Source organism: Stegodyphus dumicola, chromosome 4 (assembly GCF_044657685.1).
Source record: "Stegodyphus dumicola isolate Sdum_Otavi_A_Nest chromosome 4, ASM4465768v1".
NCBI classification, from domain to species: Eukaryota; Metazoa; Arthropoda; class Arachnida; order Araneae; family Eresidae; genus Stegodyphus; species Stegodyphus dumicola.
This window is the reverse complement of record NC_140771.1, coordinates 199,375,521-199,390,177: the sequence shown is the minus strand read 5'-3', so window position 1 is coordinate 199,390,177 and position 14,657 is coordinate 199,375,521. Positions and strand designations below refer to the sequence as shown.

General features: G+C 30.2%; 1 long non-coding RNA gene across 1 annotated transcript in view; it reads right to left on the bottom strand.

The window, feature by feature from the left end:
• LOC118182252 (uncharacterized) overlaps nt 1-14,657 on the bottom strand; it is a 187,610-nt gene that overhangs the window by 80,081 nt on the left and 92,872 nt on the right. The window contains exons 3-4 of the long non-coding RNA XR_015040538.1: nt 2,130-2,179; nt 1,813-1,961 (exon numbers count right to left, since the gene is read on the bottom strand). This is a non-coding gene — a long non-coding RNA (uncharacterized LOC118182252). The remainder of the gene's footprint in view (nt 1-1,812; nt 1,962-2,129; nt 2,180-14,657) is intronic.

The window sequence follows — 14,657 nt, the reverse complement described above, 5'->3', positions numbered from 1 at the left end:
AATAGATCTGTATTTTATTGGTGTACGCTCACTTATGCTGAATTCGAAAAACACATTGATAGACAATTGCTAAGACACAGCTGATTTTCGGATGTACAAGATATTTTTAGTGAAGTATTACTGACATTAATGAACCACGGTAGTGAAGTTTTCAATATTCGTACAAAGGAAAAGATCATAATTCTTCTATAAATCTTCCTAACAAATATAAAATTTAATTATTGTTACTAAAGTTCATTCTTTCGCATTTTTTTAATTACTTATGTAGTTTAGACACAAACTTTGATTTGCATGCATCATAAACATTTTCGACTGTATCACTAACTCTACTCCATTGTAATGATTTCCGTAAGAATGCTGATATCAAAAATTTTGTTTCGTGGTTTTATGTTACAAACATTGTAATACCAAAGGGAACTTATTTGTACTGGTTATCGCACAGTACAGCAAAGCTAATCCGAAAAATGCATATTTCTTGTTGTTTCAAATGCCTGACACTTCAGTCCGGCATTTGAAACAAAGTGCATTCGTCAAGGATGTCTCGTAGCCATTGGTCATTTTGCAAACTCATTACTGATAATGTTGCTCAAGTTACACCAAAGCAGGCGACAGATTTTACACCCGCCAAGAACAAGAAAATAAGTTAATTCGGTCCTAATTTTGATAGGGACACCCCGGGGTGCGTAATTCGAGAGTCTCCTACCCCTCTTTTCCTACTGGCAAGCCTCTCGAGAGGACTCTGGGTTGGCCATTATTTTAAGTACCACCATACCGCACAGTTATTGCACACTTACAAATGACCAGTCCTTATTGATATCTCTGCGGACACTGTACCAAAGTTAGCCGGCATCGCTAATTATTACATCGATCAGGGCGGCTCGTAAGAATGTATAACATCTACTGTATAATAAGTCTAAAAATAAGAAATAGTTCTTAAATTCGTTCAGTGTTCATACAAAAAACATTTATTTAGTATGCATAATACTGTAATAGAATATTCTGAAGATGCTTGAATAATTCCTAAATATCATTTTCATTAGGAGAATAAAAGAATGACAATCGAAATGCGTCCCGAAGCCTGAATGCCCGTGTGAAGGTAATCCAAATCTCGTTATACATCATAAATAATATTACGATGTATTTGTATCATCGTCTCTTGAACATGTTATTCCCTGCTTTCTCATAATGGCAGCCTGTATTTCTTTGTGACGAATCGACCACACCACAAAGGTTAACAAAGTAATGTTGTTCTAGTCTGCCGTTACTTACGCATTATCAGCAGAAGGAAAACCACAAAGATAGGGGGGATAGACAGCTAATAATTCTTTTTTACCGCTCAGAATGATTAATTTCGTAACCGTGCTCCATACATGTAAAAATTTCGTATCGCAATTTTTGGGTACTCGTGCTTCAAAGTGTGTTACCGAATCTAAATAAAATGGTCTTGCGTTGAAGCTTTAATGACATTTCCTGCTCTGATGTTTGGAAATATGATTGTAATACTGACAATATTTGAAAATCTCCATTTAGATTTGAAATGATACACGAAAGGAATTTCAATATGCGGGCCTATAAATTACATTGACATTTTAGTAAATATATTCAATACGCTGTGTTTGTTTAAGTCACCAACATTTTCTTATTCAATTTGAAAATCTTCTTCTCACTTATGTCTGAAAAAAACATTTAATATGGACAAATTTTACAAATTATAGTAGGATATGTTTATGTGACAGTACTAAGCATATATTTTTGTATCGATACTTTAAATTGTAACTTAGATATCTGAATTTACGTTTTTAGAAAACTTACTTTTCAAACATGCAGAGGGTTGGGTGGAAAAACTTTTTTTTTTCTTTCATCTTGCATAGCTAGGCAATAGGCAGCTTTTCTTGAGTATAGCAAGAGGAAAATAAAATAGGTGTTTTTCCGGTATGCCTTAATATTTCAGCGAGTTATATCTAGAACAGTGGTTATGTTTTAATGCGTCTTATAAATTAATCAAGAAAAGTATAAAAAATATTTATACATATCAAAACTAGAATAAAAGTAGTTATTTATATTTATAAACAAAGACTGTTACTTAACATAGATAAATAAACGACAGACCGAATTCTGTCTCCCCTTACTATGAAATTCTCTCCTAAGAAAGAATTCTTCTTGGTTGAGAACTCCTGACCTAGAAAGATATGTTATTGCTTATTATTTATTTTAAAGAAAGTTATTTCATTTTTATACCATTATTTATTTTTCATTTATAAAAATAAGGTTATATTATATACAACTTCAACGTTTCTTCTTAAAATTGTAGTTATTTATCCATACTTTACATTCGTATAACAATTTTGAAATTCTGACTGAGATGCCATTGCTAAATGTAATATATCCATCTGAAAATTCGTATATATTCCTTAAAATGTCCTACTTATCTGAGTAAAACCATCATATGTGTAATAAAGAAAATGTGGTTTAGAGACATTATTGCGGCAACTGTTTGCATTCAATACAAATAATAACAAAAGTATAACTTATTTGCTTCAAGTTAAGGAAGCAAATTTAATTCTAAACACCCTCCAAAATTTTTATTTATTTTCAATTAGTGAGAAAAAAATGACTTTTACTTTTACTTTTTAGTTGACTTTTCTTCAGTTTTATGTATGATGAATAAAATTTAATTCTATATTCATGGACAAAAATAATTTTTTGAATAATGAATGATGAATTGATAGTTGAATAATTTTATTTTCATATTTCCTGGTGAATTTCTTATTTAGAAATTTGTGTGATATACTTTCCTAAAATTTCTACAGTGATTCAGTACCTTTTATCCACCTCTCTTCAACAGTCATTCAGATTCTTTTGCCATTAACAACATTAAAAGAGATAATGTTTGCTTAGGATATTATGAATCTAGTATTTAGAAATGGTAATTTTTGCCAGTCTTCTTTTAGAAAGAATTTCCCACGTTATTCTCTCAATCGAATTCATTTAGGATTAAGGCTGTAACAAAACAAATGAGCATGTGTAACATTATGGAAATTTAAATGGTTTTGGGATCAATCACTAATTCAAAAATTTTAGTTATCCAGCATTAGTACTATTTAGATATTTGTAAGTCCTTTATTTCAATATCTGAATGTAACAAAGTTAGTTCTTTGCTTTGAGCCAATGAATATCCGCTGTTATCAATTCGAAAGGCGAGCAAAAATGACAATATCATTTTGCCGTAAAGCAGTGAAACAGCAACGGAGGTATTTAAAAATATTGTGGAGAGCATACATGAATCAAGCATTAACATATTTCAGTGCGTTTGCTAGTACGGACGATTTGCAGCAGACACGAAAGTGTTAAAACTAAACCCAATAATGATCACTCTTTGCAGATTCGAACAGATAAACAAATAGGAATAGTTTGACAATTGCCATTGAAAATTCATCATTTGTCTCTTCGAATGAGAGCTGATGAACTTAATGTCATTAATGGCACTGCTCGCAAAATTGCAGCAGAAGACTTTGAAACAGGAAAAATTTTTCTCTTTTTGATCTTTCACTCCAAGTGCCTGCCGATCAAAAAGCGAGAGAATGTCTGCATATCATATTTGATCAAAATGGGTCCTTTTTAGTATCCCCCTTATTTGGTTGTTGTTTCTGTTCTAACGTTTTCAAGTTGTAACAGAAGATGAAATTTAATTCTTTGCTTATGATCTCGAAAAGAACTGACAATCATTAGCTTGAGTTTGGATGATTATCCATGCCACATAAACTTTGTTGCCTGAAATCTCCAATAAAGTAGCGTGTTAGTGAACGTTCCTGACTGCAAAGGAAAAAATTGAAAAGAATATGCTCCTGACGGAGATGAACTCCATATTATATGAAGATTTGATAGAAAACTGCTGTAGACTCTTTAGCGCATTAAGTCTGGAAACACCGAGCCAAATGACTTGTTTCCTGCTCCAGGACAAAGCGTCTTCATACAATTCTAATTTTGTCAATCAGTATCTAACACAATAAACGTGTCACAAATCTGCATCACTATCTTATTCAGCATATTTGGCCCTTGGAGTCTACTTTCTTTTCCGTACAGTAAAGCCTTGCTTCAAAAGTTATTTTATTAGCCCTTGAAATTAAAAAAAAAATATCATTACCAAAACTTATGCAGAAATAATGAATTTTTCGAACGAATCAAACACCTGAAGCAACTGACAGATCTTCCATAGGCTTTAGAGGATCCCATAATGTAGTTTGTGAAGTAAGAATGTCGCTTTCTTCAGCTTTCAGTTCTCTATATGAACTTAGTTCTGAAACTCTACAGGCGCTTTGTATACATTTAATTCAAATTTCATATTTAGATTTTTATTTCTATCACTTCAATTGTTCTTTTAAAGAGTAAATAAATAATATATTTAGGAAAATAGTAAAGAATTGTACTATAATTAGTGAAAAGATACAAAATTAATTTGAAACAGTAAAAAAAATCAAAGGTCTCAGATTTAAATGATTGCCAAAAGGCTCTTTTAAAGTTTGATATGGTTTATCTTGATAGCGATTACGAAGGTGGAATAAAACATTTTATTAGATATTAATATATATGCATTTAGATTAACGTTATAGTATATCTTCAGCATATTTGGTTTCGTTTATTTAATTACGGCAAAACCTCGAGGACTATCTCCCTAAGTGGAGGGATGTCTTCGTGGAGGACATTCTAAGGAGAACTGGCACATATATACTTTACACATGGGGAAAAACCACGAAAATGCCCATGCAACCAGCCCTTTAGCTGGATTCTAACCTCTGACGAATTGCAAGTGTCCAGCGTTCTGTATATTTAAAAAGTGAAAAATGTGTTATGTAAGTCCATAAAAGTATTTGATGTGTTTAATTAGATATATCGTGAATTAAATACATTTTTATGTAACTTAATAAGATTAAAATATGCTTGAGGACTATATCTCTAGTTTGTTTGTTAATTAACAGCAGACACATTAAAGATGAAAGAAGAATATCTTACATTTTTCAAAATGGCAACAGATTTGAATGAAAAGTGAAACAGTGCATTCAAGTAAAGTAAAGCAAAATCCTGCGTCGAAACTATCAGCCATTTTGGGCTAATAGTTTCTTATTTATGTTATAGGGATGTGTTTCGCAGCTTGGTCTAGTAAATATATTTGCCAGGCTAAAATGTGCTGGGTATATTTACTATAACATTTCATTGCTTCAAAATTAATTGTTTCGCTTTTTTCCATAGCAGTTGCTATGCTGATGACATTATGATGAGTTAGTATTTTTACTTTTTAGAACTACTGTAATACTTTCTTTTCCAGAAAACTAGTAAATCAGTGTCAATCAAATGATGTAAATTTAAACATACTCAAAATTATAGAAGGTAATCAAATTAGCATTATATTATCGATTTCAGCTTTCAGCAAATGATCCGAGCAGCTGTTATTTTTGAAACCTCAATCATTTTAAAATTTTCAATGAATCTAATACTGAGAAACATTTTAGAACTTCTATAATAAATTTAGAATAAAAATTATTATGCACTCGTCTGACTGAACTCGCACTAGTAATGGCTCAAAACATTGTAATTGTGCAACTAAACCAGATAGCCAAGAATAAAAGCTAAAGACTGAACATTCAAATTATCAGATTCTGTGAATATTGAAGTATTCGAAACCTGAAAACTTAATTCCTCACGCATATTCTTTTTTCAGATCTTTCGTACCCTAACTAAAACATTGTTACGGATTTTATCCAACTTATTTATCTAACATAAATGATTCCAAAGACTCAAAATTCGAGACATTCGTAAACTATATTAGAATCTGTATTTAGATGTGAATGCGAGAAAATTCAGAATCCATTTCACTTATTATAAAAACATTGTTAGACAAAAAACGTGCAGGGGGATAAGCATTTTATGTTTTCTTTACAACTGACGGCATGAGCATATAATTTTAACTTGTTATGAAAATGTACTACGTTAGGTTTATTTTTAAATTTGAGCCACATAAATGTGTAAATAGAATAAAAATCACCTAAGAAGAACATAACAAAAAAGTACATAATTTTCCCCTTACTGTGAATTTAAGCCTTTAACTATTCCTACTCAATTTTGTATTTTAGTACCTTCAATATAACGCAATAAACAGATATTTTCATTAAAAAACATACATATCATTAACGAATTTTGGGTTTCAAGCAGGAGTTAAACATTATTTTTTAATGTGACTTTTATTGGTTAATTTAATTTTGTTTCAGAGTCGAGAACTTAGAGATAAATCTCAATAAATAAATAAATGTATCTAATGTTTGTTTGTTTTTTTTTTTTTTTTTTTTTTTTTTTTTTTTTTTTTTTTTTAAATTTAAAAGCAGAAAGCTGAAAATTAATTGGAATATATTTTGAGAAGAATTACAAGGCTTTGAAATCCCCATTTAATTTTACAAAATTATGTAAGACACCATTATACTATGTTGCTTACTTTCGATTCACTAATTGGAAACTGGATTAAGCTAAAAAATTTTGCGTATTTTGATTTCTCCTTTTTTATTTAAAAGCTTTAAACATTACAACGATAAATACTCTTTAAAATTACTTTTAGCCAAGGTAACGCCTCATCTATGAATATGGAAAAAATGTTCCCAATTTGATCTCCTCAACACATTTAATCTCACTTTACATTATATACAAATGAAATAATTTGTCTGAAGTTATAATTATGAAAGTTTGTCATTTCAGTGATGAATTAAAGCTTGAAGACTCAACAAAAACTAAAAGCATTTTACTCAAAATTAATGAATTCTTTCATCAAATGAAAACTGAAATTTTTGCTAAGCCTACATTTTATTGAAGCAAGGGTCTTATCTCTGCATCTTAATTCAACGTTCCTGCTTTATTTATTCGTGCACATCATTTTGAATAATAAATCGATGTTAGCGAAGCTAAAAATTAATTGTAAAGTTAATTAATTGTAGTGCTTTCTGTCAATCATGGAGTTTCAGCATATCTTGACTTTTTAAAATTTTATTTTGTGTATGCCCCACTCTACTTACGTTGGGTATTAAGGTTCCCTTTAACTTACGAATTTGCTCCTTCTGTGTCCATTTCATTAATTGTTACACGCAATCACAACGAATGTTTGTAAATATGAAGATACCACTTCAATAAAGATGTCTGTTCTGCTAACTTTTCCATCTGTGCGTTTCCTAGAATTCTTAATTTTCTCTGAATTTTTTTTACTTTAAAAACTTAACTAACTGTTTAATGTAAAAGGCGCGACTTTCTCTCTGTTTTAGAATTTGATACAAAACCCTTTCTAAAATACATCGATGCTAATTTTTGGTGCAAAATGCAAACACTGAAGTCATTCCCTCTCTTACTTCAGATAGTTGTAAGTGAAAAAAATTTCTCCGATTGTAATAAAAATGCTGAACATTGTATCATGCATGGAATAAACTCTCGGTATAATAAATATATGAAATTCAGTGAACTTGTATGACATAATGATGAACAAAGTTATAACGTCTTTTTTCCCTCTTTTCCTCATGCATTCGTGGTGTAAATGTAGCCCTCTCCGCGTATTCGAGAGATCCACGTTCCAGTCGCGGGGAGGGTATTGCTCATTTTACGCGTCTGCAATTTCGAAAAAATCCTAATGCAAAGTAGCTTGTGGCCCGGACAACTTACCAAAAGTTTAATTTACCGATGTTAATAAATTCACCATATAATTTTAACTAGAGATAAATGTTTTTGTACCCTCAAATAACAAACTCAGTATTAGCTACTGGATAATCTGAGAACAAAATGCTAATTTTGTTGGAATTTTTGGAATAGAAAACGAACGCTTTTGAAATATTATGAGAATTCAGAATATGACGTTGCAATACACACTACAGAATGACAATATACTACAACCCATATCCGAGCACTTCTCGTTACTTTTCGTCGTCGAGATTACATCCGGCCTAAAGCTGCAGTGCCTAACGAATTAATGTCATCCCGAAGAAAAAGAAAAGTTACTGGCAGACGCCCATTTTCTGATTCAAGCGTTGCAGGTTACATACTATTAAATTACATAAAATATTGCAAAAGTACATGCTTCGTTAGACTACTACATTCATCATTCGCATTGACAGTTTCTACCATTGTAGATTACACACAATTATGTTGTATGCAACATTACATGGCACACAATTTTGTGCTTCGTTAGGCTTTTACATTATTTGCAATGTTTTTTTTTATGCTACGCTGCGCGTTTAGCATATTAGAACATTTAATGTTTGAAGGGAGTATAATGAGCCAAGTCATGTGTCATGATTGTTGCACTATTGACGTTTATCGCAGCTACTGTTTAATTTGCGGATTCTAGTACTTAATTGCTCATTATAAGTTAGATTTCTATTTATAACTAGCAACTAGCGAATATTGTGCTGTTGTGACACCGCATGGTAGCGCTCACAGCAATTGCATGAGAGTATTTGCCAACGTTGCTAGTACAATTCTGTTCTTTTTAGAGTGGTACTGAGATATCCGGGCACTGTGGCGATTTAGCATTCCGCGCAAATGAAACATAGCTTCGTCTCTGAGTATTATACGAGAGGCAAAGTGCCGTCTCTCAATCCTTCTTGCATGCGTTTGCAGATTTCTTAAGGCTCCATATACTCATCTGGTGTTAATTATTCAACATCTGCAAAGGATATGGTTTCATACTGTTTGAGATGTCCAATCGGCCTCAAAACTTCTTCCAAATATTTGGCTGTGAAATTAGAAATTCATGGTTATCATGATTTGCTGATTTTTGTGCACTACGTATGTTTCTAACGTTCTCCATTGCTTTGTTAGAAATTCTTCGTCGTTTTAGGAACTTGTCTCTACACACGTAACACCAGCGTTCTTTATCTGCCTATATCATTTCCCTAATGCCCTGATGGATTTGTGAATCTTTACTATACCGTCTTCAAAACTCAAGTTGCAATGTAAAAAAGGATAAACACTTTGCCTATTCTAAAATCCAAAACGTTTTCTTCAATAAATTTATCCATTAAAAGAATGGAATTCATACTTATTACATTACGTGTCACAAAAAACTGTCGTGCACGGATTTAAAAATATAAGGTGCTTTCTATAATTATTAGGAATATCAAAAACACGTACAATTCGGAAACTCGGATATAAATAGTTTGTAACATCAGGGCACAGATGGATATCTCTCATTCGTGATCATTTATTGGATTCTCCCTGCATTTTATTATTCACTATGCTTAAGCGCATATACAAAAATGAATAAAAGTGTGCTCTAAGATTGATTTACACCTTAACTTATAACATTTCTTTACATTTCATAGGTACAGCAATCACAATTTTGTTTACCGTACCAAAAGTATTTCTTTTATGTATGCGAGGCTGACAATAATTTCAGCACCATAAGAATGTAAAAGTTTATGACACACATAAATTTCTCAGTTACTGAATTGCCTTAATTTAGCCATGTGTTTATTTAGACTTTGTAGACACTTTCTTTAAACACCAGAATATAATAAATTTCAGTACTCCGAAAAGTTTTTAATAGCCTCATAAATATGATAGATTGAACAATTTACGTAATCAAAAGTTGCTTCCTTGAATTTATCTTAAAAATATCCTAGGTGAGTTTAGGAAGTGATAGATTTAATTTATAGGAATACTTAAGAAGCATTAACAAGTTGTTCTCAAGAGGAATGGTTCTCACTTTATTTCCATTATAACCAGACTGCCACCCCTTATAATTTCCTTAATATACTTCTGCAAATAATCTCATTATGTTTAAATATTCTTACCACTAAACTATACTATACTGAAATGATAATTAAATTCCTTGATGAATAATGTATAATAGGAATTTTCTGTGGGGCATCAAACTTGTTTCAAGATATATTGCCACATACCTCAATATAACATTCGCAAGAATTCAAGTGCAAAATAACTAACAAATTTTTAAATAAGCTAGATTTTTAAAGTATTAATAAAAAAATAAAAAGGAATTTTTTCATTATTTTCCCCTTTTTTTAACTTTAAAATTTATTATAGGCATATTCATCATAATATACACTATACGTAGAGGCCTACCAGTAGTTCGCTGATAGTTCGGTCCGAGGTTCGAATTCCACGAACGGGCTGGCTGCATGGGCGTTTTCGTGGGTTTTTCCCGTGTGTAACATGTATACGAGCCAGTTTCCCTTAGAGAGCTTTCTAAGAAGGTTTTTCTCAAGGCTTTGTCGTAATAAAATAACCAAAGCCAAATATACGTAATAGGGTATAGTTTCCAAAGGTTAATTTGAAGTTATGGCTAACAGAGGGAATTTACCTAAAATTAAAGCAAATAAGAATCATTTAAGATAACTTTCATGCAGATAGAAATTTTCCAAACGAAGGAAATAGAGGAAAAAGCACGTTAAAGAAGTAAAGGCAATAAACATAAATTTTGAAATAATTAATTCTAAAGACAGTAAGCCAAATTATGGGAAAAGAATTAATTATGTAATAAATTGAATGGAATAAGAAAGGGATTGAATGTATCGGGTTGAGCTGTAGGACTTTGTTTGGATAAAATGTAAAATTCAAGAACTTGTTGAGTGGTATAAATTTCTTCTGTAAAAATAAAAAATGAAATGTAGAATCTAATCGCTGCGATTAAATTCTTAAAATTTATTACAGAATTAAATTGTTAAAAATAGTGAAAAAATAAATTGAATTAAAAATATAAAGTTTTAAATGAAATTATTAAATTATTTTGAGTGGTGTTGGTGTATTGAGAATACGGCAAAGAACACTAGGGCTACCTGCCTAAGGGAAGGGATGGATCGTGGAGGACATTCTAAGGCAAACTGGTTCGTATACACGTTACACATGGGGAAAACTACAAAAACGGCCATGCAGCCAGCCCGTTCGCGGGATTCGAACCTCGGACCGAACTACCAGTGTTCAGCGATTTTACCGCTCGGCCGCTGGTGGGCCTCTAAACTACTTTGGGGATTGCGAATAAATGATTGTTAGATAATTTATAAAAATATTTGAAGATTAAATAATAAAAAATTATATTTTTAACATGAGTAATATTGAATTTTATTAAATAAAATAAAAAATTATATAATGGTGTGCAAAAATAAAAAAAGTAAGTAACAAAAAAGGTCTTCATCTCAAAAAAGGTCATCTGAAGTATGCACAAGAGTATAGTGTCTTCACGTTTTGACGTATAATAGGCCGAATTGGACGAACACTTTTTGTTCTTAAAAACCTTTTTCATTCTCACAAGTTTTCCAATTCCCCATTACGTACAAATTACGTTTCATTTTCTTTAATTATTAAAAATCCAACACCATATTAAAATCTCAATTTTTTCTGATCAATTAATTTTATTTAGTACTTTTAGACCTCTGAAACAATTTAATAGCATTGTTTAATATAATGTTTACTTTAAATTCGGTTTAATTTTTCACAGTTTTAAACCATTTAATTTCAACAATAAAGTTAAAAATTGAATCACTGAGCACTCTCCACCAATTTTCAGTTTTAAAGGCGATATTTATACAATTCAACTCAGTACTTAAATTTTTATTTTTCATTTTATTAAACTACAGTCCTACATCTCAAACGTATTCATCATATCACATATCATTTCTTTTCAGACTCATAGAATAGCTCTTATAGATACAAGGGACAAATTTTTAAACAGGTTTCCTTTTCTGTTTTCTTATTACATTCAGTTAATTGAATTGTATTATTCCGTTCAAATCAAATTTATTATTTAATTAATTTGTTTTCCAAATTTTGGGCTTACTGCCTTTTGAATTAATTATTTAACACATTACGTTTTACTGCCTTCAGTTCCTTCCATAAATTTTCCTCTTTTTCCTCAATTTGGAAACTTTTTATTTGTGCAAAAATCATCTTTAATGGTCCTACGAGTATATACTTCACTTTTAGGTAAATTACATTCTGAAACAATTCTGTTTCCTTAAATTTTAACTTTAATTTAAAATTTTAATTTTGACTTTAATTAAAACTTAATTACTTTCGTTTTGCAACAGTTATTTAATAGTTTTACCATTTCTTACGTTATACATTTATTAGAAAAAAATTAATTTATGAAATTGCTTCTAATTTGCCTAATGGCTTTCTGGCTTCTAATTTCTAGAATTTTAATGTTATATATTTTAATTTTTGTACAATATGATTCGTTTAGCGTCACATATGAGCAGATTATATCTTGCTCATTAATTAAAAGTTTATTATTTTTCAATTTTTGAATTTAATTTTAATACCATTCTTTAATAATACTTAAATAAGTAATCGCCATGCAATTTAGTTTCAAATTACTTTCATCTTTTTTATTATTTGCACTTACGTTTTTACATATTTATTAATTTGTTTTGATAGTCACACAGAAATGTGACTCTCTTGAGAAATTTTCGCTATTCCTTGAAAAATATCAAAGAATTTTCAACTAATTTTACATATATTGTTATAAATTTATATTACTGTATTATGTAGTTTTGCTTATATTTCAGCTTTGATTTATATTATTCCTGTTAATTATTTTGCCATCATCTTTGATTCAATTATTAGGTCTCATTTTTTAGTTAATTTTTCAACGTACTAACGACTTTACTAATTAATAACCGTAATTTTGAAATTCCTAAATTCTTGTTTATCTATCTATCTAGCTGTCTACAAATATTGAAAGACAGTAGATTATTACTGCTTACATTTTAATAATAGTATTAAAAATTATACTTCAATAATGTATTGTTTTTATACATTATTTGTAATCCATTAAAACATGAGCCTCTTAGTTGTTATGAGATGTAAAATGAAAAATTAATACGAGTAGCGTTATATATAGAGAGATTGACTTCCTTTGGGGGAACAAACCAGTATCAAATTCCTAACAGACGACTAATGCATACTAGCTTGATACTAGACACGTCTAGACGAGAAATCCGGTGAATTTTCGCTGTATCTAAAATGACTTAAAAAGGCTTAAAGCAAACCTTTTAATTTAACAGTATTGTGAACTTAAAAGTACTTTTGTGCTCACAAATTCAAGCGCCATTTGTGGCGATGAAACTAAAGTAACAGATAAATTCAAATTTAAAACGTAGGCTAACTGTCAAAGACTAAACAGTTATATTTAAAGCTAAGCTTGTTCAGAAAACTCTAACAGGTGTAACAAATTAAATAGCGGCAGCAAGTAACGCAAATCTGAATAAGTACATATTTCACAGACATGTTAGAAATCAAGTAGCCTGCCACCAGAGGCAGAAGCACGTTCTAGTTAGCTCTGTCTTGCAATCCAAAAATTTCCGCTTAAATTCTCTCTAACTCGTTTACATTTCTGGTGAGGAAACAAAAAATTATAGTAAAGGCTGATATTATGAATAACTCGTTAATACAAAATAATAGTAACCTAATATATTATACAAAAGTATCTCAACAATACTTCCTTACGTTTTTATAAGAAAGTTATGAAAATTTGTTTTCCATTTTCATTTTGAGAAAAGCTCATGTCATATTTTTATTTAGTTTGCCCCATAAAACGAATGCTCCCAAAAAAATCGAAATTTTACAAGTTTAATTTACTTTCTAACGAATTTCGAATGTATATGTAACATACCTAATTATCCTTCATGTAAAGTACTAAATAAAACTTGAGATTTTCAAGAAAATGGTAAAGTTAAACTCTGCTACAAGTTCTTCTTCTTTTATTTTAATTAGCTTTAGTTTAGTAAATTTAGCTTTTATTTCATTTGAAGTGATTTATAGAAATTATATTTTTAATACTAAAACAATAAATTTACGTATATCAAGTACATCATTTAAATCTAAGTTATTAGTTGTTGTGGATCAACTGGCCGAATCGAAATTTTTAATTGATATAGTTGGAAGCATTGCTTAGGCGGCGTCTCTGAAAAAGTGAAAATGGTTTCTTTATTTGTAAAAATATTTTCCTTATTTTTCTTATTTTAATCACCGGAAACTTAAACTTTTCTAGTCAGAATAATTGTATCACGTTAAGAATATAACTCTCCATGTTTCTAGGGCAGGAGAATAAAGATCCTTGTGAAATATAATCAGAACGCTGAATAACGCTGAAAATCGAAGCATTCTTTGTAAATAGTGGAGCAGTGGAGGAACAGTCTATAAAATCTGTCTTCTTATCGAAATATTTGGGTTATTTAATATATTATATAAATTATTAAATTAATAATATGACGCAGTTCAGTATCTACTAACAATGATTATATTTATACATTAAAATAATTACTATTTGCACTTAATACATTGCATTAAATTAACTTTTTTGGCCTTTTAACATTATTTATTTACTTCAAAAGCTAATAATTCACACTGAAAATTTCTAATAAGACGCTGCGATTTAGCGTATCAAATATGATTATGTATCACATTTGATACTGTGGAACTTCGAAGAAAAATTTTAGCTTATCATACAATAATGTGCTGGAAGCAAAGAAGTCTAAAACTCTTATATTCGTTTACAATAATTTTTCATGCAGCTAGAATGCTACTAAAATGGGGGAAATATAATATAACAGCACCAACTTTACAAATCTTTCTCACATTCTTAAAAATACGTAAATAAAATAAACTATTTAAAA